Raw genomic sequence first — 20,453 nt, 5'->3', positions numbered from 1 at the left:
ATAGGCGGAGTATACATGCTTCACAGAGGTACCTGTGCCCTTTTATCGAACCATGACTATACACATAGGTTATCAAGGTTTCTGTGGTTCATAGGCATTTCGGTGTCGTATTGGTCTCAAACTTTTTCTTAGGCTTACACGTGCCACGTGTGAAGGAAACACCAAGCTTGGTATTTTCCGGAGAAGGTTTGCTACTTTCTGAGGTTTAATTGAATTTTCGCGCGATGACACCGTTTAATTATAGGTTGAACTGAGTCTACCCACGAAAAGATCCGGAATGGTGCCAAACTTTTACACAGGCTCTAATGTGCCCTAGGCATAAGAATTTTGTGGAGGTGGATGAAAAAAATCTATTAGGTCCAAGATGAAATTCACCCTCTTTTGTCTCATTTGGCAAAGAGAAAAATATAATAAATAAAAAATGAACAGAAAAACCTAAGATCCTATGTGGTGTCTTAATTTGGGTGTACATGCTTGCCACAAAAATTTCAAGCCATTTCAACATAGGCGAAGTATACATGCTTCACAGAGGTACATGTGCCCTTTTATCGAACCATGACTATACACATAGGTTATCAAGGTTTCTGTGGTTCATAGGCATTCCGGTGTCTTATTGGTCTCAAACTTTTTCTTAGGCTTGCACGTGCCACATGTGAAGGAAACACCAAGCTTGGGATTTTCCAGAGAAGGTTTTGCTACTTTCTAAGGTTTAATTGAATTTTCGCGCGACGACACCATTTAATTATAGGTCGAACTGAGTCTACCCACGAAAAGATCCGGAATGGTGCCAAACTTTTACACAGGCTCTAATGTGCCCTAAGGATAAGAATTTTGTGGAGGTGGATGAAAAAATCTATTGGGTCCAAGATGAAACTCACCCTCTTTTGTCTCATTTGGCACAGAGAAAAATATAATAAATAAAAAATGCACAGAAAAACCTAAGATCCTATGTGGGGTCTTAATTTGGGTGTACATGCTTGCCAAAAAATTTTCAAGCTATTTTGACATAGGCGGAGTATACATGCTTCACAGAGGTATATGTGCCCTTTTATCGAACCATGACTATACACATAGTTTATCAAGGTTTCTGTGGTTCATAGGCATTTCGGTGTCGTATTGGTCTCAAACTTTTTCTTAGGCTTACACGTGCCACGTGTGAAGGAAACACCAAGCTTGGTATTTTTCGGAGAAGGTCTGCTACTTTCTGAGGTTTAATTGAATTTTCGCACAACGACACCATTTAATTATAGGTTGAACTGAGTCTACCCACGAAAAGATCCAGAATGGTGCCAAACTTTTACACAGGCTCTAATGTGCCCTAGGCATAAGAATTTTGTGGAGGTGGATGAAAAAAATCTATTGGGTCCAAGATGAAATTCACCTTCTTTTGTCTCATTTGGCAAAGAGAAAAATATAATAAATAAAAAATGAACAGAAAAACCTAAGATCCTATGTGGGGTCTTAATTTGGGTGTACATGCTTGCCAAAAAAATTTCAAGCCATTTCGACATAGGCGAAGTATACATGCTTCACAGAGGTACATGTGCCCTTTCATCGAACCATGACTATACACATAGGTTATCAGGGTTTCTGTGGTTCATAGGCATTCCGGTGTCTTATTGGTCTCAAACTTTTTCTTAGGCTTGCACGTGCCACGTGTGAAGGAAACACCAAGCTTGGGATTTTTCGGAGAAGGTTTGCTACTTTCTGAGGTTTAATTGAATTTTCGCGTGACGACACCATTTAATTATAGATCGAACTGAGTCTACCCACGTAAAGATCCGGAATGGTGCCAAACTTTTACACAGGCTCTAATGTGCCCTAGGGATAAGAATTTTGTGGAGGTGGATGAAAAAATCTATTGGGTCCAAGATGAAATTCACCCTCTTTTGTCTCATTCAGCACACAGAAAAATATAATTAATAAAAAAATGATTAGAAAAACTTAAGATCCTGTGTGAGATCTTAATTTGGGTGTACACGCTTGCCAAAAAAATTCAAGCCATTTTGACATAGGAATACATATGCTTCTATTTATTCAGTATATAAAAGAATTTTTTTAATATATATAAACATCGTTGTCGGTTTCAAGAAACCGGCAGTGATGAGAAGAAACCAATAGTAATGCTTGTAGCACAGTCGGTTTATTTTGAAAACCGGCAGTGATATATAAAAAATTAAAAAAAATTGTGTCAGCCCTCGGGTTTGAGCTCGGGTCTCAGGCTACAGAGTTTAGACACTTAACCGCTGCGCTAGTATAGGATGTGTGCCATGGTTTATTTATTTTATCATTTTGACCTTTAGACCGCTTAATAAATTATAAAATTAAACCAAAAAAATTGGGCCGCCCGGGATTCGAACACGGGTATCGGGGGCTAAGTTGCGGGGTCTTAACCGTTGAGCCAGTAGGAGGTGTTCGAAAGATGTGGAAAAGATAAGTTACTTATGCTGTAACCACTACACGAAAATCACTGTCGGTTTAAAGAATGGCCCGGCAGTGATGTGACAGATGACAGACATGTTGCAACACAGTATTATCTAGAAGAGCAACAGTCCTGTTGGCCCCCTCGATCTCTGGTACGTAGCATATCATATACTACGGTCTTTGTGACAACGAGGTAAGCAAAACGAGGTCATACAAAATGTAACATCCAATATGTAAGCAAATAAAACAAGAGGTCATATGCAATGCAAAGTATCAACCCAAGGTGATGATGATCAAACAAATTAAGGATTCGGCGACACGGTTTTTTTCAGCACCAATAAATTATTACATTGACCTAAGGCATTGATTAATCACTAGTGCTACTAATTACTGCCGGTGCTACCGCATGCGTCGTCCTCCTACTGTTGGTGGTCCTCGCGCTTCTTTCACTCAGCCCTATGCCGGTACCATTCCGCGTCCATCGCGAGACGCCGCTCGGTCTCCTCCTGGCGGCAGCGCTCCTCCTCCTCACGGCGGCGCTTCTCCTCCTCCTCGTGGCGATGCTCCTCCTCCTTGGAGATCTCGACGACGCAATTCAGGATGCAGTCATCGGTCTCCATCTGTGTGATGGCGCGGAGGTGCCGGTCCTCCTCGTCCTTCCGAGCCGTCTCCAATGAGTGGAAGACGACCTCCTCCACCGGAAGAGGTTCCGGTTCCTCCTCCGATGCGGTCTCACGGTCCGGATCGTCCTCAAGGTTCACCTCGAGGTACGATTTGGACGACAGCGTCGATGGTGGAGGCGTCAGGGGGCGATGTGAGGACGATGGGTTCAGCTTTGCCCATGTTGTCTTCAAGCGGTGAGGCATTGTGCGTGTTGGCGGGTCGAGGGCCGAGGTGAGGTGTGTGTGGGAGAAGGGCGGTGCATCGCTTTCTTGACGCACGGTGGTGTGGCGGCCGACTGTGTGCATGGGGGCCGGGCCGGGGCCTGGCTTATATAGGCGTGTTGGTGGTGGAACTGATCATGGTGCAATAACTCACACCCCTCGGAAGACGAAGCGCGCCTGCATGCGTTGGGAACCGCAGTTGAACCGCCATTGCGCCTGCGTTGGGAAAACGGAGCGCGCCTGCATTTAATTGGGAACCAGCGCGAGCAGCCAATGGATGGGTAAACGTGGTGTCTCTTCGTGGGGAACTAAAGGGCTCTTTGTGGGAACCGCGCTTCATGGACCGGGTAATTAAAACAGCGGCTCTTCATATGGGAACCACGCGACCAGCATGGCCAGGGAGTTGAAGGGCCTACGCGTAAAGCAGGGACAGATAATCACTCAAAGGAATAAATTCCTTCAATCTTTCCGAAATCAGGTGATAGCTCAATGGTTTGTCCGCTGCTCTGGAACATGTAGGCTTCGGTTCAATTCAGGGATGCAACACATTTATTTTATCTTTTTGACCTTTAGACCGCTTAATAAATTATAAAATTAAACCAAAAAATTGGGCTGCCTGGGACTCGAACATGGGTCTCGGGGGCTAAGTTGAGGGGTCTTAACCGTTGTGCCAGTAGGAGGAGTTCAAAAGAAAACGGAAACTTATCCTACATAACACCTAAGTTAAACCTAACTGCTACACAACATCACTGCCGGTTCAAGGAATGAGCCGGCAGTGATGTACACCATCACTGTCGGTTTGCAAGCAAAACCGGCAGTGATAAGCTATTTCCCAAAATAAATTAATAATTTATAAAATAGAATAAAAAAATTTGGGCCGCCTGGGACTCGAACACGGGTCTCGGGGGCTAAGTTGTGGGGTCTTAACCGTTGCGTCAGTAGGAGGAGTTCGAAAGAAAACAAAAACTTATCCTACTTAACACCTAACTACTACAGCACATCACTGCCGGTTTGGGGAGTGACCCGGCAGTGATGTGCCCCATCACTGTCGGTTTACTTGCAGAACCGGCAGTGATGAGCTACTACTATAAAAGTGGCGTGGGTTGAAATTATCCCAATTCATTTCAACCCCGCGCCAACCCCTCCCCTAGTGCTGCCGGAGCACCGCCCCATGCCGTCCACCACCCCATGCCGAAGCACCGCCCCACGTCGGAGTAGCGCCCCACGCCGGAGCACCGCCCCACGTCGGAGCACCTCCCCATGCCAGAGCACTGCCCCACGCCAGACACCGCCCCAAGCCAGAGCACCACGCCGTCCATGCCAAGCCAGAGCACTGCACCATCTGGAGCACCGCGCCGTCTGTCCTACCGCCGAGGCCTTCAGGAGCGCGCAGACAGCTGCTTTCCCACCCCCACGGTGAGTGCATGGCTCACTGCCCGCTACGTGTCTAATGAAATGTCCCACAGCTGCTTACTTGAATCAGTTTGATCATGCAGTGTGTGCTGTCATATAGTTTGATCAAGCAGCTGTGAATGCTAGAACCTAGGTTTGCCACACAGTGTGTGCTATCTGTTTCTTTGTGTTTCTAGACGCATTGCTAGTAAGTAGTACATTGTTACTTAGTAGCAGATTGCTCAGCTCTATTCATCAGTATACTGATAAGCATAAAAGCGTAATTTTATTTTTGGTTACTAGGATAAACATAGCAGAGACTCGTAATACTTGACAGAAATTGCTCTCTGAACGTTAATGGTAGTTTGTTTTCGGAGTACTTGCATTTTCTCTGTGAAACAAACTTACGTTTTCTTTGTGAAACCATCTTGTGCATCATTGGAGCTTGGCCGGATACATATGTGAAACCAATGGTTGGCCTCACCTTGTAGCTTGCAATTGCAACTGCGCTCCCATCAGGCGGGTACTCAATGTTTTTAGAACTATGCCACCGATGCTCAATGTTTTTGGATGTGACGATGGAGTATATATACTTTAGACTTATAGAACTAATATATGTCCAAACTTGTCATGGAATTCTCCATGCTATCAGCATAAAGATGCATAATTATTAACTTATGCAAGATTACAAGTAATACATAGTTATGTAGCCTTGTGCATTAAACTAGGAATATTTTCCAACAATCCTATCTTGTTATGAGTTTTTGCATGTCACTTTCCTAGGATAGTATGAGATGCATATTTGCCCCTACCAACCATGTAAGTTTTAGATCAAAGTATCACTAATTTGGAAAGATGCTTACCTGCACTAATACTTGTGAAAGAACCTCGTGCCGATGGTTGGGGGATTTATAGTGAATACATCATGTTTGAATGACAACCTAATTTACTTAAATGTATAGGTAACCATGGCATGATATGTAGTTCATGTTGGTCACATGCCTGGGATTTATCGAACCTAGGAAGATTGCTATGCTCAAGTCAATCGCTACCCTGGTAATTTGCACAAAAATACAACACAGAAGCTGAAGCTTTGAGGGCCTACTATAGTCATCCGGCCTACCTTGCAAACCATGGGCAACGGTCCTACTATGGTCCAATGAATGCGAACCATGGCCATCCGCTGGCACTGGAGATCGAAGAGAAGCCACCCGCTGGAGATGTGAAGATTAGGAGAATTGCTCCTTGGTTGTCATGCTTTTATTTATGGCTATGGTCATCGCTTTTCTTATTCGAATGTTGATGTAGGCTTAGTTTCGTAGAAGAGTAGGTGGACTTTGTTGTATGTGGTCAATCAAACAATGAATTTGTTCTAGGTGTTTAACTTTGCTATATGTGGACTAATTATTAGACTTTGCATTAAACATATTATATATATATGAACATATGCTATTAGTAGTTGTCCACGGCCAAAACTAACCACGATCGTGTCACAGCCATGACTCATCGTTGCCTGTTACCCCATCGAAGAAGAACTGATTAGCAACAAGAAGTGACTGATATCGCTGGGACGGGAGAGCCGCATGATCCAACAAACGGTGATGGTGTCAATCAGGTCAGTGAGAACGAGCAGCCATGGACCCCGTCCGGCCTGCTTGATCTGGGTCAAAATGACCAAGATGGCCAGGTAACTTTGGTATCATGTCACTATGTAGCCACACACGCTAATCAATTGAGAGGGTCATAGCTTACTTAGTGCCTCTAGCAGGAGCCTCCGCCGGCTGAGGAGCTAGAGAGTTCGGGTAGCAGGAAGGCCAGATCCAAGCGAGTCGTGTCAAAGATTCCTGTTGGTAGGAATGCACACTAGCACATTACTGAGTTCGGGGATCCACTCTCAGCACCTATAGCTTTGACCAAATACAAGACTATACTCGGGTTACTTATTAGGGACTTCATCCCGATTAAGTACAGGAAGTAGATTGGGAAAGATGATGACCGGTGGAGGGTTCCCGAAAGCGAGAAGGATTACATATGGGATGTCAAGATCCTAGAGTATTTCACTTTCCCAACCGAGTATGACAGGGAGTTAGTCAAGAAAAAAGCAAAAGAAATCATGGGGACATGCTTCAAGAATTTCAAGGGGACATTGTACAAGAATTTTGTCCTCCAAAATAAAGAGCCAGATTTTGATGGTGGACAGTTTAGCAAGCAGAAGGACTTCTGGTAGGCTTTCAAGGAATACAGGTTATCCGAGGAGTACTTAGAACTGAGCAGGAAGAATAAGGAGAATTCGTAGAAAGCGACGAATCCTCATCATCTCGGCTCTCGTGGCTACGCCAAAAAGATGCCAGAATTTGAAGCAGAACTTCCAAAGATGGATCGCCTTGCTGAGGAAGAAGTTCAGGTTGAGACCACCGATTGGGAGCCCAGATCGGTAATATACTGTATGGGGAGGAATGTACGGCACGCCGAGGATGGGAGCTTTAGCTCCTCAAATCAACCCATGAGCGAACTCATCCAGAGGATTTTTCAGGTAACTGAGGAGGTGAGGCAAGGGACTCGCACTTCTAATAGGGAGAAAGACGTGCTCACCCAAGCAATCGGAACCAAGGAGCACCCTGGTCGCACTAGAGGAACCGGTGTTGCTCCTTGGAAATTAGCATTCCCCCAAGAATCTAACACTTACTAGAGCCGCTCGAGGGGTAGAGAGGAACATGAGGCAGAGTATTTTAGGAGACTAAAAGAGATGGAAGACAGAATGGAAGCACGGATTGAGGTGACCGTTGAAGCGCAAGTCGAGCAAATTTTGTTGTCCAAGGGGTCAGCAGCCACAAAACCCTACTCCTACTACCTTTAGCCCACAGTTTAAGGGTCGCAGCAGCTGCGGATCGACCCCACTCGCCGAAGAAGAGGCAAATGTGCCTCATCCGGTGGACGACATCACTGAACCCGTCAATGTCAGGTTGTACATCCGTCAGGAATGGACAACGGACAAGGTGGCGCTTGGCCAGGCCTGGCCTATGGGAGACAGGACAATTAATGGCCGCCCAATTCCACTGGGGTATGCTCGCATCAGCATTGATAGAATACTTGATAAGAAGTATAACAAGATACCCATTGAGTACCCCGTAGCGGAAGACAGGCCAAAACTTGGTCATAACAAGGGCTCTCAAGTGGCCTGGCGCAAGCGCTTCATTAAGCTTGACCACCAATTGTCCTCTGATGATGAAGATGACTGCGAGTCTTCGCCCACCCGCGATGATAACTCACCATCTCCCAACAGAGATCACTCCCCTCCTCATCCGGAGCCATCACCCCCGAGAAGACAGAGGTCTCCTTCTATTCCTCCTCGTTTGACTCCATCTTCATCAGCCCCGAGAAAAGAGACTCCTCCTCCTCCTTCTCCTCCTCCTCCTCCTCCTCCTCGTCCGACTCCATCTTCATCAACGTCGAGAAAATAGAATTCTCGTCGTCATCCTCCTCCTCCACCTCAGCCCAAAACAAGATCAAGGACATCCTCACAGTCGCAGAAAAGGTCCTTGGATTCGGTCGCTAATGCTCCCAAAGTGGACCAACAGAAAAGAAAAAGGCCGTTCAGTGGCAGCGTTACCTCCTTGATGGAAAAAATTTTTACAGCACACGTCTCGAAGGAAGATTGTGTTAGTTTCTTCAATCTATGTGCCTCACTGCCTTCGTTTATGTTGAAGTCCAAATTCAAAAGGCAAACACAGAATAAATACGCTACAACAAGAGACGAAGAAATACACAATAAAGATTTAAGGAACATACAGAAGTACGTCGAAGACAACCCAGGATTAACCATGGAAGAGGCCGCGAACATCTATTATGATGTACAAGGGACGGCAACACTAGCAATGAAGTATGTAAGGGGCAATATTTTGGTTCCCGATCATGAGTATAAAAATCTGACAACATATATGCGCCATTTACATGAATATTACATGGCTCGAGCAACAGAGACGGACAGCTTTGGTTTTGAGGTTATTATCCGTTCGCCACATGTTTTCAATTATCCTGAAGAAGAGAAGTTCGATGTCGAGTGGGAGTGCTTGTTCCAGCTATACCAGAAACGCGATCTCGATGTTCAACTGTTGACGTTGTGGACTATGTAAGTACCCTACACGCACGATTTTACAATTAACTACTCTCTCGACACATAAATTGTTAACTTTTGAGCACTTCCCATGATTTTATGTAGGTGTATAGCAAAATTTTGCATTCTAAAAAGCAAATGGGATTACATAGGCTTCTTGGACCCCATGCGAGTCAATGAGAGGACATGTCTAGGCCTCTATGGATGTGATGTGGAAGACCTGAAACAGAGATTGATTGCTATTTTCGACGAATTCACGATGAAGAAGAAAACCCACATACTTCTAGCCTACAACTGCGAGTATGTGTTCTCGGCTTTTAATTTTATGCTTCTTTTTTCGTTAAGATTATTCGATAATTAGGATTCTGTGATTGCAGCAACCATTTCGTCTTCATTTGTGTTAATCTTGCCAAAAATCTGCTCGAGGTGTGGGACTCAAAGAAAAAACCATTTCATCATCTGGATGCACTGGTGTCAGTGCTGAATTAGTAAGTGATCCTAATAACATATTATTTTCTAATCACACATACCGCTTTCTAATATTTCTCCTTTTAATGTTGCTTAGTGTCCGAAGAAGATATATCGTTGGGAAGCCGGTCCCATTCAAGGTTGTCGAAATGGAGGGGAAGTACCTATCACAGCCGGCGGGAAACAATGAATGCGGGTTTTATGTAATGTAGGCAATGCTTCGCTATATCAGTGGAAAATCGGAAGAAGCCGATAAGTTGGTGTGTATAATCCCCATTTCATTTATGTCTGTTAATAATTCAACAAAATGATTTACTGTTCCTCTTTGGATATCATCTTTTTTGAACGACAGCGCAAGAAATTTAAGCACGAAAGGCTGCTAGACATGGAGATCGTCGCACTATAATCGGAGCTGACAAAATTCATCTTAGCCGAGGTATTGGAAAAAGATGGACTATTTTCCATTGCACAATCCGTGAAGTACAAGGACCAGTATGGCCCAGAGCAGCTCGCCAGATTATTGTAAGAAGTCCGAGAAGCATTGCACAATCTGTGAAGTCCGAGAACATTTCTTTTTTATTTTGAGGGATCGAGATCTGGATAAGAACATTTGAATTGTAACCGTAACATTTATAATGTTTAATATTGATGGACATGTCGTCTACGTAGCGTATATAAAGCAAAACCCGATTCCACGAAAAAATACAAATTGAAATAAATTATAAAATAATAAAATACGAACGGGCCATCACCGCCGGTTAGCAACAAACCGACAGTGTTGGCTTGCTCAACACTGCCGGCTTGAACCATCAACCGACACTGATGGTTACGACAACACTGTCGGTTTGATCCATCAACCGACACTGATGGTTATAACAACACTGCCGGTTTGGCCCATGAACCGACAATGTAGGTTTGGTCAACACTGCCGGCTTCAACCATGAACCGACACTGATAGTTACGACAATACTGCCGGTTTGATCCATCAACCGACACTGATGGTTACGACAACACTGCCGGTTTGATCCACGAACCGACAGTGTAGTCTTGCACAACACTGCTGGCTTAAGCCAAGAACCGACACTCTTGAAGCAACCGTCACTGTCGGGTGGCACTACAAACCGACAGTGTTGTTCAACTGGACACTGTCGGGTGGGGCCAGGAACCGACACTGTTTCCTGTAGATCAGTGTCGGTTTTTAAGGACCGGCAGTGATGTCAACCCCACATCACTGCCGGTATGCCACTGTCGGTTCAAAATTCGGCAGTGAAGTGGGTTTTTGAACCGGCAGTGATGTCCAGATCTGGGGTAGTGCTTGTCTACGGGTTAGTGAATCTTGTCTACTGGACTTCTTACATTTCAGTTTTTCATATCGAAAATTAGTAAACGGAAAAAAAATAACAGTACATTCGAACTATTTAATTTCAATTTATGCAACTTCTGGGCTGTTGATAGTTGCTGGTCTGGTTGCTCTTTTATGCAGGCCTCTGGTTGTGTGCTCTACTCTGCTATTCCTGCTGTAGCCCCTCCAAAACAGGTTGTGTGTTTTTACTGCTTCTATTTTGCATTCAAATCTCACATTTAAATAAGGCTGCTATTGCAAATAGCAAGAAAGATAAGAAAATTTAGGGACAGAGAAGTACCTTGAAAGGCAGCTAGGCAAAATTTGGAAGCTGAAAGTGGAAGCTGAACACATAAATTTCTAAGTTCTGTTACTGAAAGTTGAAGCTGAACACAAAAATTTCTAAATAATTTCATTCCCTTACAAGTCTGCTAAGGAATATTTGCATCCTGTTGCATGGTTGTTGCATAGCTGTAGTATTTGCAGTGTTCACTACTGCGAAGGGTTCTGGCTACTACATGCTGTAGCAAAGTTGTAGCTGCACCACCTTGTTTGATTGTATTTTTGGATCAGCTATCAGGTTTCTAGATTGATTTCTTCCTGCAGTACACATATGATGCTGATAATTATTTATCTGCATATTGTTGTTTTTCCAGCACATGGATGCTTGGTTCAGGCTGCCAGGGTCTGGACGGGATGCGTCCTTGAGGTCACGCCCCTGCAGGTTGGAGCAGTGCTTGCCTGCCTCCACCATTCAGTGCTGGGGCTACTTCCTCCACTGCTCCCCTTTCATTAAGAACTACTGGAGCTACTTCCTCCATGGCTACTTCCTCCATGAGAACTGCAGCATATTTGCTACTCTTACAACAGTAAGTTTTTCTAATCTAGCTGTTTTTACCTTGTTGAAATAGTATTTCATTATGTGCCATTGTACAAATATCTGTTGTTATTGCGTTTCTTTCACTTGTGGGGATAATTAAAGTACATTTGACAACTCTAGTGTCCCATTGTGTATTCTCTGTATTTATTTGGTTTTTAAAAAATAGAACTAGTGCTAATCCAGTGGAGTACTTACAGCAATAAGTAAACAAGTAACTCAGTACCTTATAATACTTCTCACTATGATGTCAGTGCTGTTGTGTCTGAATCTATCTGAATCGTGTTGCATTGCTGTAGTATTTCTGTTGTGTCTGAAACTCTCCGAATATAGTTATACAGCTGCTGAGTCTGAAACTCTCAATTTTTCAATCCATTACAAGTCTGCTATTTGCTGTTGTTGCATTGCTGTAGTATTTGCAGTGTTTACTACCGTGAAGGATATTTGCTACTGCATACTGTAGCGAAGTTGTAGCTGCACCACCTTGTTTGATTGCATTTGTAGATTAGCTATTTGGTTTCTTGCTTGATTTCTTCCAACAGTAAATGGTACAGCAGTAGTTTGGACTAACTAAATAATGTTTTTTAACTACATTTTATTATTGTGTTCATGCATAGATATTTAAGTGACTTCTAGCATTACTAATATTACTAATAACTCTGAGTTGCATCGTGTCGTGTGGAGTTTTAATATATCTTTTTGTGTCCCACTAGATTTGGAGTCTAATGTTTTTTTGCAATTCATGGACAGGTTCCAAGCCTAACTACCTTGATGATGACATGGATGTAGTGGACAAGATGCTGGTGCTTCCTAATTTAGAAGATTTAGAAAATATATGCATATGTATTGTTATTAGTATAGTTGATGTACTTCTCATGTGTACTGTAATTATTAATTGTTGTATTATTTAATTTTGATGATAAAGGGCTATAATATTTGGGCTGATTATTGAGTGGGCCGTGCAATATTAAATATTGGGCTAAAAATCATGTTTAGAAATTTTATGGGCTATCTACGTGGTGAAGTCTTAAAATTTATGACTTCAAATAAGATGTCATAAACATTTATGACTTCAAAATCAATGTCATAATGTTATGACGTGAACACTTAAACATCAAAAGTTGCCATTAAAGACGCGCATCTTTTGACATTTGATTTTTTGTCAACTTGGTGTCACAAATGGTGACCTGTGACCAGGGGCGGACACAACGGTGGGGCGGGGGGGGGGGGGGGGGGGGCTCAAGCCCCCTACTCATATCGCAGCAGTGGAACTCCTGTGGAGCCCCCCAAAGTTCTATAGTGTAGGGGGGTTGAGACTTAAGATCGAACAACAGTGTTGTTCAGCCCCCCTGAAATATTTTCTGGGTCCGCAACTGCCTATGACATATTTTCCAAGTACTATGACATATATGAAATGTCAAGATGCAACATTTCTTGTAGTGATTCACAAAGCAAAAGATCATAAACCAACAAATGACAAGCCAAACATCTCTGGTATGTACTTCTACATTAACCTAAAAAAAATCATTAGACAAATCGTAGAAAGACTACAATTTATGAAAACAATTGAAGGTACGTATCTCAATATCCAAGATTGAGTCATGTTATTAAATTTTTTTTTGCAGATCAGCAGGTGAACTAACCTTTTAATATTGTTTCCCACGCAATCAAATTCCAAAAAGGAACATCTAACATGTCCATATACTGCACAAAGTTAGCCATACTGGGACACAAAACAAAGAATGGAAAAGAAAATGGCACACAGTAGAATCTAACTAATGTCTTGTCATTAGCTATGCCATGGGGATCTCCTCACACATAACAATGCCAATTCATACACGTATGTAACTCCGGATTCAAATAAAAGTTAGTCGTATGAAGAAATTTTTTAGTTAATATATGTTAAATAGGGTTTTCTATTGCTTATCTAAAGTTAACCTGTGCGGGAGCACAGGTTGATGGACTGGTATGCTTAATGTTAAGGCTCACCTTAGCTCTGATCCTCTAGATCCTGCAGTTCGCACCAACAGATGGAACGAAGGAGAGGAATATATGAGGAACAGATCAAACAAGGGGATGAATATATCAGGCAAGAATAGCAAACAAAAAAAGTGCCACGAGTACTATTTCACAGCTAGTACTGCGTCGAGGCAAGATAGTGAACAAGTGACCGTGTGTGCCAGAGTGTATGCTACGGAGTACATGGGATCGATAATGTCTACAGACACATTGCGTGAACCCAGTGCAAAATTGCTTATGTAGTCAAATAATTATTTCATCGTTCTCATGTAAAAAATTGCATATGTCGTGCTAAAAATATTATAGTCCGTAAAATTATATAACATGTTGGGATAAATTATAGCTCCATATAGAGGTCCATCAAGTTAAAAAAAAACGTTACATGACACGTGCGGTATGCATGTGTTTTGCATGTAAGATCTAATTGACTAATATTTTTCCTAATATGTTGTTTTTTTCTTCCTATTTTGCAATATTGACTCCTAGGAGGTACCGTAGACATCAACGGTCCACAATCATTCAGAGGTACCGGCAAAACCCTTGGGAAGCCATGTCATCAAGCTTGGTTGAGATGTATGACAACACTTTGTTCACACCATCTTCAACGACGGCTGAAGGAAACGCCATGAGTTACTTTATTTTTATCTGCTGAGGATACAAAATAATGGAAGCGCTACTTTGACACACATATGAGAGAAGCATGAAGCCCAAAAGGATACAGATGGAATCTTGTCATGCTAAAAATATAAAAAAATTATATATTTCATGTTAATTGTCACAAGATGCATTAGAAAAAAGATAAATTTGTAAAGCTCTAAAAAACGAAAAGTATCTGGCCATTGATTCGTTGTATTCTAATCATTGTCAACAACAATAGCTATTGGATCTATTTTGTTTTATACAAAAATTATCCACCTCTGCTGACGGCCTCCTAATTTCCTAAAAAAGGGCTGATGCATTAACAAATACTGTCCTCTCTGTCTGCTGAGCATCAGATCGGACAAGACATGGAGGAGACAAGTAGTAATATATGTGGCATGCAAGGGTAGCGGTAGTCCTTACGACCTTACCTTAGTTCTCCAATAGATTGCTGAAGCCACGCGTGTGTAGCACCAACTGCATGCCGATGACAGCCTTGCTATATACTGAAAACAGAAAAAGGTTTGTAGCAACAACTCAATTTTTTTTAGGAGTCGCTGGGATGCAGGCGCCCCCTACAGTGGGCATGCTCGGGACCCACGAGACCAGCCGCCCCTACAAATAGGTCGATTGTAGGGACAGCTCACTCACCAGCCGCCCCCGGTGTTGCGAATTGTAGAGGTGGCTCAATCATCAGCCGTTCATACAAATGCATTTGGCCCGCTCTCAAATTCGCAGGCCCAATTAAGGTTGTAGATGATCTCGTCCATCCATCTTGATCCAACGGGAGGATGCAATCTTCCTCGTATAAAACGAACGCCAGAACCCCTATCCACACCCACCCCTTCCTTTTCCCAACTCCGCCCTAGCCCTAGCCTGCGCCGCCACCGGCGACAACTCCCCAGTGCCAAGGCCTCAGCTCCCTCCCTGGCCAGTGATGACTACCGTGGAGAAGCGAATCGTGCTCACAGCTGGAGAGAAAAAGCTCGAGAGCCACACACCCCATTTCTCTCCTCCTCCTCCTATTCACGCGCTAAGAAACTACGGCGGCTGGGCGTGCCATGTGAGTCGACGCCTCTGCACTAGCTCGACGGACGGGCCCACGGGGGAGGGGGAGCAGGGCAGGGACTGCAGTGGCCGGATCTCGCGCGCCCTCACGCACGGCCAAGGCTGGATCTATGGCGGCGAGGTCCTGGCAACAGTGGGCCCGTTCCTCTACGCTAGCTCGGGCGGCAATCGGGCACACGACGCGCGTTCCCTTGCCTGCTCGCCGATGGCCGTGGGCGCGGTGTCCTCTGCAGTTCCAGGGGCACGACGACAGTGGATGACGAGATCCCTGTCCTCCTCTCGATGAGATCAGGTGGCAGCGACTCATCTCCACTGCCGGTTCGAATCTTATTATCAGTTATCTAGATTTGGTGCGTTTTCGTGAGATCTGGAGCATCTCGGCTTGGAGTCTATTATGTTGTTTATGAAAGCGTGTTCTACAGTTTGCTTGCTCATTCTCTTTTTGCCGATAGCTGATCTTGTATCTTAGATTTGCAGGTCAGGCAACAACTAGCTCAGCAGTAGCAGTTCGCCCTGCAGGAGGAGTTCAACATTGTTAGTCAGCAAGATTAGTCGTGCTCACTCTGCAGGCCAGAGTTTACAACATTAACAATAGCTCGGCTCTGCCTTGTTCTTTTGTTTCTTGCAAGAAATGCATTTCGTTTCCTTGCAGCTAGCCGTAGCTGCAGGATCTGTTTGTGCTTGTGGTCATATTTAAATTATATATATATATATATATATATATATATATATATATATATATATATATATATATATATATATATATATATATATATACTGTTATGTAGCTGGCCACAGAATAAGTTATTTTGTGGCCACTTTGAGTTTCGATAATTACTATACTAATTTATGAGATTATAGTAACTCCCTCTTAAGTGATTTTGTATAATATTATGGTAAATATCATCTTGAATTATAGTAACCCATGTATCATAAATGTGTATTGTCATTATCGTAAATTAGTACAAACATTATCGTAAATCTAATTGTTATATATATATATATATATATATATATATATATATATATATATATATAGAACTACTATCCTGTAGCTGGCTACAGAATAACTTATTCTGTAGCCACTTTGAGTTACGATAATTACTATGTTATTTTACGAGATTATAGTAACTCTTTACTAAGTGGTTTAATATAACGTTATGGTAAATATCCCCATGTGTTATAGTAACCCAACTATCGTAAATATGTATTTATATTATGGTAAATTAGTATATAAAATTATAGTAAATGGAGGTGGCTACAGAATAACTTATTTTGTAGCCGGCTACTGAATAGCCTCTCCCTATATATATATATATATATATATATATATATATTCTGGTCGAATTTGAATTGTACATTTAAATTTTTTTTTACGGAAAAATGGACTGTAGGGGCGGTTCTAGACTGAACCGCCCCTACAAACAGGTATTATAGGGGCGACTGGTACTACAGCCGCCCCTACAAATCGATTTATAGGAACGGCTGATAACACCAGCCGCCTCTACAAATCGATTTCTAAGAGTGGTCTGGGAACCGCCCTACAAATACATGATTTGTAGAGATAATAAACTTTAACATTGCAGCGGAAACATGAAATAAAATTCATTATCTATTTTTCAGAACCATTTAACTTTTCACAACTATTCTCTGAAAAATTATCCCGTTGGTTTAAATTTTGATAGAGATTTTAAACTAGACAAATATCATCAAAAAATTAGTTCTGAAAAAGAATAAAACATAAACTCATAGTTGACTGTTCATTTGGCCCAAGGAGCAAAAGTGGCCTAGCCTTCTCTGCTCTTGCAGGCGCTGCGCCTTCCCAGGCCGCAACCTGGGCCTGGGCCGGCAACGCCACCCGCCGCGCGTGCCCGTCGTTCTCGGCGGATATAAAAACGGCGACGACGGTCGCGCGCCTGAACCCTAGGTCATTCTTTTCTCTCTCTTCACGGTGGCATTGGCTCTCTCTCCCACTCTCACTCCAAACCACGATGGGCCAAGAGAGAAAGCGTGGTGGCGCCGTCATGGCGCCCTTCGCCGGTGCATGCGTGCGGCTAGATCTGCGCACGGCGCCGTCGAGCGGCACCACGGTGGTGCTCTTTGCGCCCCACACGCGCTGCGGTGGAGACTTTCCCTAAACCCTAGATCTGACTGACACTGCCATAGGTCCCCTCGCCGGAGCGCGCGCTCCCTAGTGGGTGAGCGCGCCATCGTCGAGCGGTCCTATGACGGTGCCCTTGGCCAGGCTCACGCGCAAGGCGCGCGATCACGGCTCGGCTTCTCCCCGCGCACCGGCGAGGCAGCGACGGAGCTCCTTCCCACGCGATGGCAGGATACAACCCACGCGACGGCGGTGGTGACGCGTGGCGAAGAGTCCGGGTAGGTCCTCCTCTCCTTCGTCCGATTCGTTTCTAGGGTTAGGGTTAGGGTTAGGCTGCTGTTCTTCTTCCTTGAGCTTTCTACGTGGGTTAGGGTTAGGGTTCGAGTTCCTTTTCAAAACCGAGATCCTTTCTTACTCCTTTTCTTCACCTGATTTGGGTTTAGGGTTCGATGAACCCTCTGCTTAGATCCGAAACGGATCTATCACCTCCTTCTAAATGCTGCTACTCGGTTTTCTACTCCGATCGGCTAGATCTATGCCTAGTTAGGAGACTGATACCATTGATAGAAACATTATAGGATCACTAGTCATAGATCTAGCACACCTACTGACATTTGATGAAGTGTAAACCCTAGAACACGTACTAGTACGGGATTAACAGACAGAGTGAGAGAGAGATAGGGGTTGAGGAGGTGCAAATCATCGACCGCCTTCGTAGAAGACGAGCTAGCCATGGGGTTGATTGACAGTGGCACGGTGAAGCCCGACGGTGAAGGCGCTGTCGCTGTGGCGACGGTACAGAGGCGGCGGCAGCCGGTGGCAGTCTTCCCGTCGCTGGCAGCACCCCCTCGCCTGAGCCACCAGACGCCCCACCTACAGCCCCAAAACCCTAACCGATCTAAGAGGGGGTGCTGCCAGTGACGGGGGCCACCAACCATGGAACGGTTGGGCGCCCCCGATTAGGGCGCGGATCTAAGGGCCCAATTGACTGTTGGGCCAGTTGGTTGGAGATCATCTAACGGTGGGAGGTTAGCCACTCTCTAGAAGGTTAGGGAAACAACAGAGCATGTAATATTCCATAAGAAATATGGAAATATAATCATCTCAAATAAAATTATCAAGTAGAGTTGATCTGTTACTATGTTATGGCCATGGCTGTCGAACATTTTTTTGTTCCAATATGACTGGAGAAATGAAAAGTCAATGTCCACATATATAAAAGGAAATGATCCCAGATCTTAGCACTGTACAGGTAAGAGCAAAATAATCTAGCAGATCAAAACATGGAGAGGAGCCCCGATTATTTGTAAACTGAGATTCATGAATTTGTTTGCACTAAATATCTGTTAGAGGTTCGTACGATCTTACTGCTTGGATTTTGTTAAGAGCATTGGAAATAATATCACTTCACTGGTAATGAAAATAGGACACTTACTAATAGACGATGAACCTTTAAATTGGCATCTGCACATAACATAGGAAAATGAGAATACGTAGGGAAAAAGGGGGACGCTGCTAGTGCACTCACCGTGTGAAAGCCGCCGCTCCAGGAGTGAGCGAGGGCGAAGCGCCGTGCTGGAACGCTGCTGTTGTGGGGCCGCGCCGCCACGCATCGACGGCTGATGCTGCAGGAGCGCGTGAGGACGAAGGGGCCGGGGCCATGGGGCCTCGCCGCCGGGGGCAGGAGCAGATAGAGCGCAGAGGTGGGAGCAGGGCCCGTGCGGTGTGGATGCGTGCGTGGCGAGCATCCGTTGCCTGGAGCCGAGATCGGACGGACAGGGGGAAGACACTGTGGAATGAACAGGGATCTACGAGGAGAGCTCGGTAGGACACTATTGATCAGTAAAATCCGAATTGGAATACATGGCCATACACCAAAATCACGTTGTTATGCAAGTTTATAGATTTCAAAGTTTACTGCCTTTTTTATTTGGAATCATTTAGTGCTTCAAAATACTATTTGAAATTTAATTTTAAAATTATTGAAGAACTCTAATTTCTCTTTTTAATCTCTGACTAAAACTTGTAACTAGTCTTTCTCCTACATACTAACTTTAAATTTGATTATTTTTTCTAACATTTCCTAAAATTATGCCCTATCAATTTATTATGTTTTTACGGCTATCATTTTGTCCATTTTTTCATGTGACCTTGCTTTATCTATTTGATTTTTGAATTTTAAAAAATGTCAACTTCAATCGTCATTTTGAAATATTAAATGATTTCAGCCCAAAACGTCATGAACATAAAAGTTGTATAACTCATCAAGATCTACAACTTTTATTTTAGTCATTTCTTCATCCAATAAAATGGTAGTAACATTGTTCACAAAATTTACATCTCTCTTATAGTTTCATAAACTATAAAAGGGATATGTAAAATTTGCGAATAATATTACTAACACTATGTCGAATGAATAAATGATCAAATGATCAAAATAAAAGTTGTAGATACTATAAAGTCATGATACTTTATAGTTGATAATTTTTTAATTTAAAATCATCATGTCAGGAAAACTACGTTTGAATTTCTCAAATTTGAAATTTGGATTTTTCAAACAACCTCGGATGGAGAAACAACCAAAATGAAAATTGTAGATCCCAAAAAGTTATGAAACTTTGTAGTTGATAAATTTTTCATTTGAAATCATCTTGTTAAGAAAAACTGCGTTTGAATTTCAAAAATTTAAAATTTGAAATTTTTAAACGACCTCGGATGGACAAACAGTAAAAACAATAGTTGTAGATCTCGAAAAGTTATGAAACTTTGTAGTTGACAACGTTTTGATTTGAAATCATGTTGTCAAGGAAAACTACATTTGAATTACTCAAATTTGGAATTCAAATTTTGTAAATGAACTCGGACGGAGAAACTATAAAAATCAAAGTTATAGATCTCGAAAAATTATAAAACTTTATAGGTGACAATTTTTTTATTTAAATTCGTTTATGACCTCAAACAATTAATTTAAACTCGGTTCAACCTTTTTGATTCGATAATTGCTCTCGAGTTGGACAGGAGCCCGTGAGGAAGCCACTGCTGGGCCAGTGGTATGTCAGCTTTTGTGGGTGCAGGAGGTCTTGTGTTCGAGCTTCCGCGGACCAACGATTTTTTGCTACAAAATT

The 20,453-nt window shown here is 43.2% G+C and overlaps 1 long non-coding RNA gene across 1 annotated transcript; it reads right to left on the bottom strand.

The window, feature by feature from the left end:
- Positions 1 to 14,590: 14,590 nt before the first annotated feature.
- On the bottom strand, positions 14,591 to 18,988 carry LOC136545034 (uncharacterized). The gene is made up of 3 exons (XR_010780894.1): positions 18,857 to 18,988; positions 18,764 to 18,792; positions 14,591 to 14,665 (listed from the first exon to the last, which is right to left on the bottom strand). It is a non-coding gene; the product is annotated as an uncharacterized lncRNA (long non-coding RNA).
- Positions 18,989 to 20,453: the final 1,465 nt, after the last annotated feature.

This window comes from Miscanthus floridulus, chromosome 3 (assembly GCF_019320115.1).
Source record: "Miscanthus floridulus cultivar M001 chromosome 3, ASM1932011v1, whole genome shotgun sequence".
NCBI classification, from domain to species: domain Eukaryota; kingdom Viridiplantae; phylum Streptophyta; class Magnoliopsida; order Poales; family Poaceae; genus Miscanthus; species Miscanthus floridulus.
The sequence above is the reverse complement of the archived record's forward strand: the minus strand, read 5'-3'. Positions and strand labels throughout refer to the sequence as shown.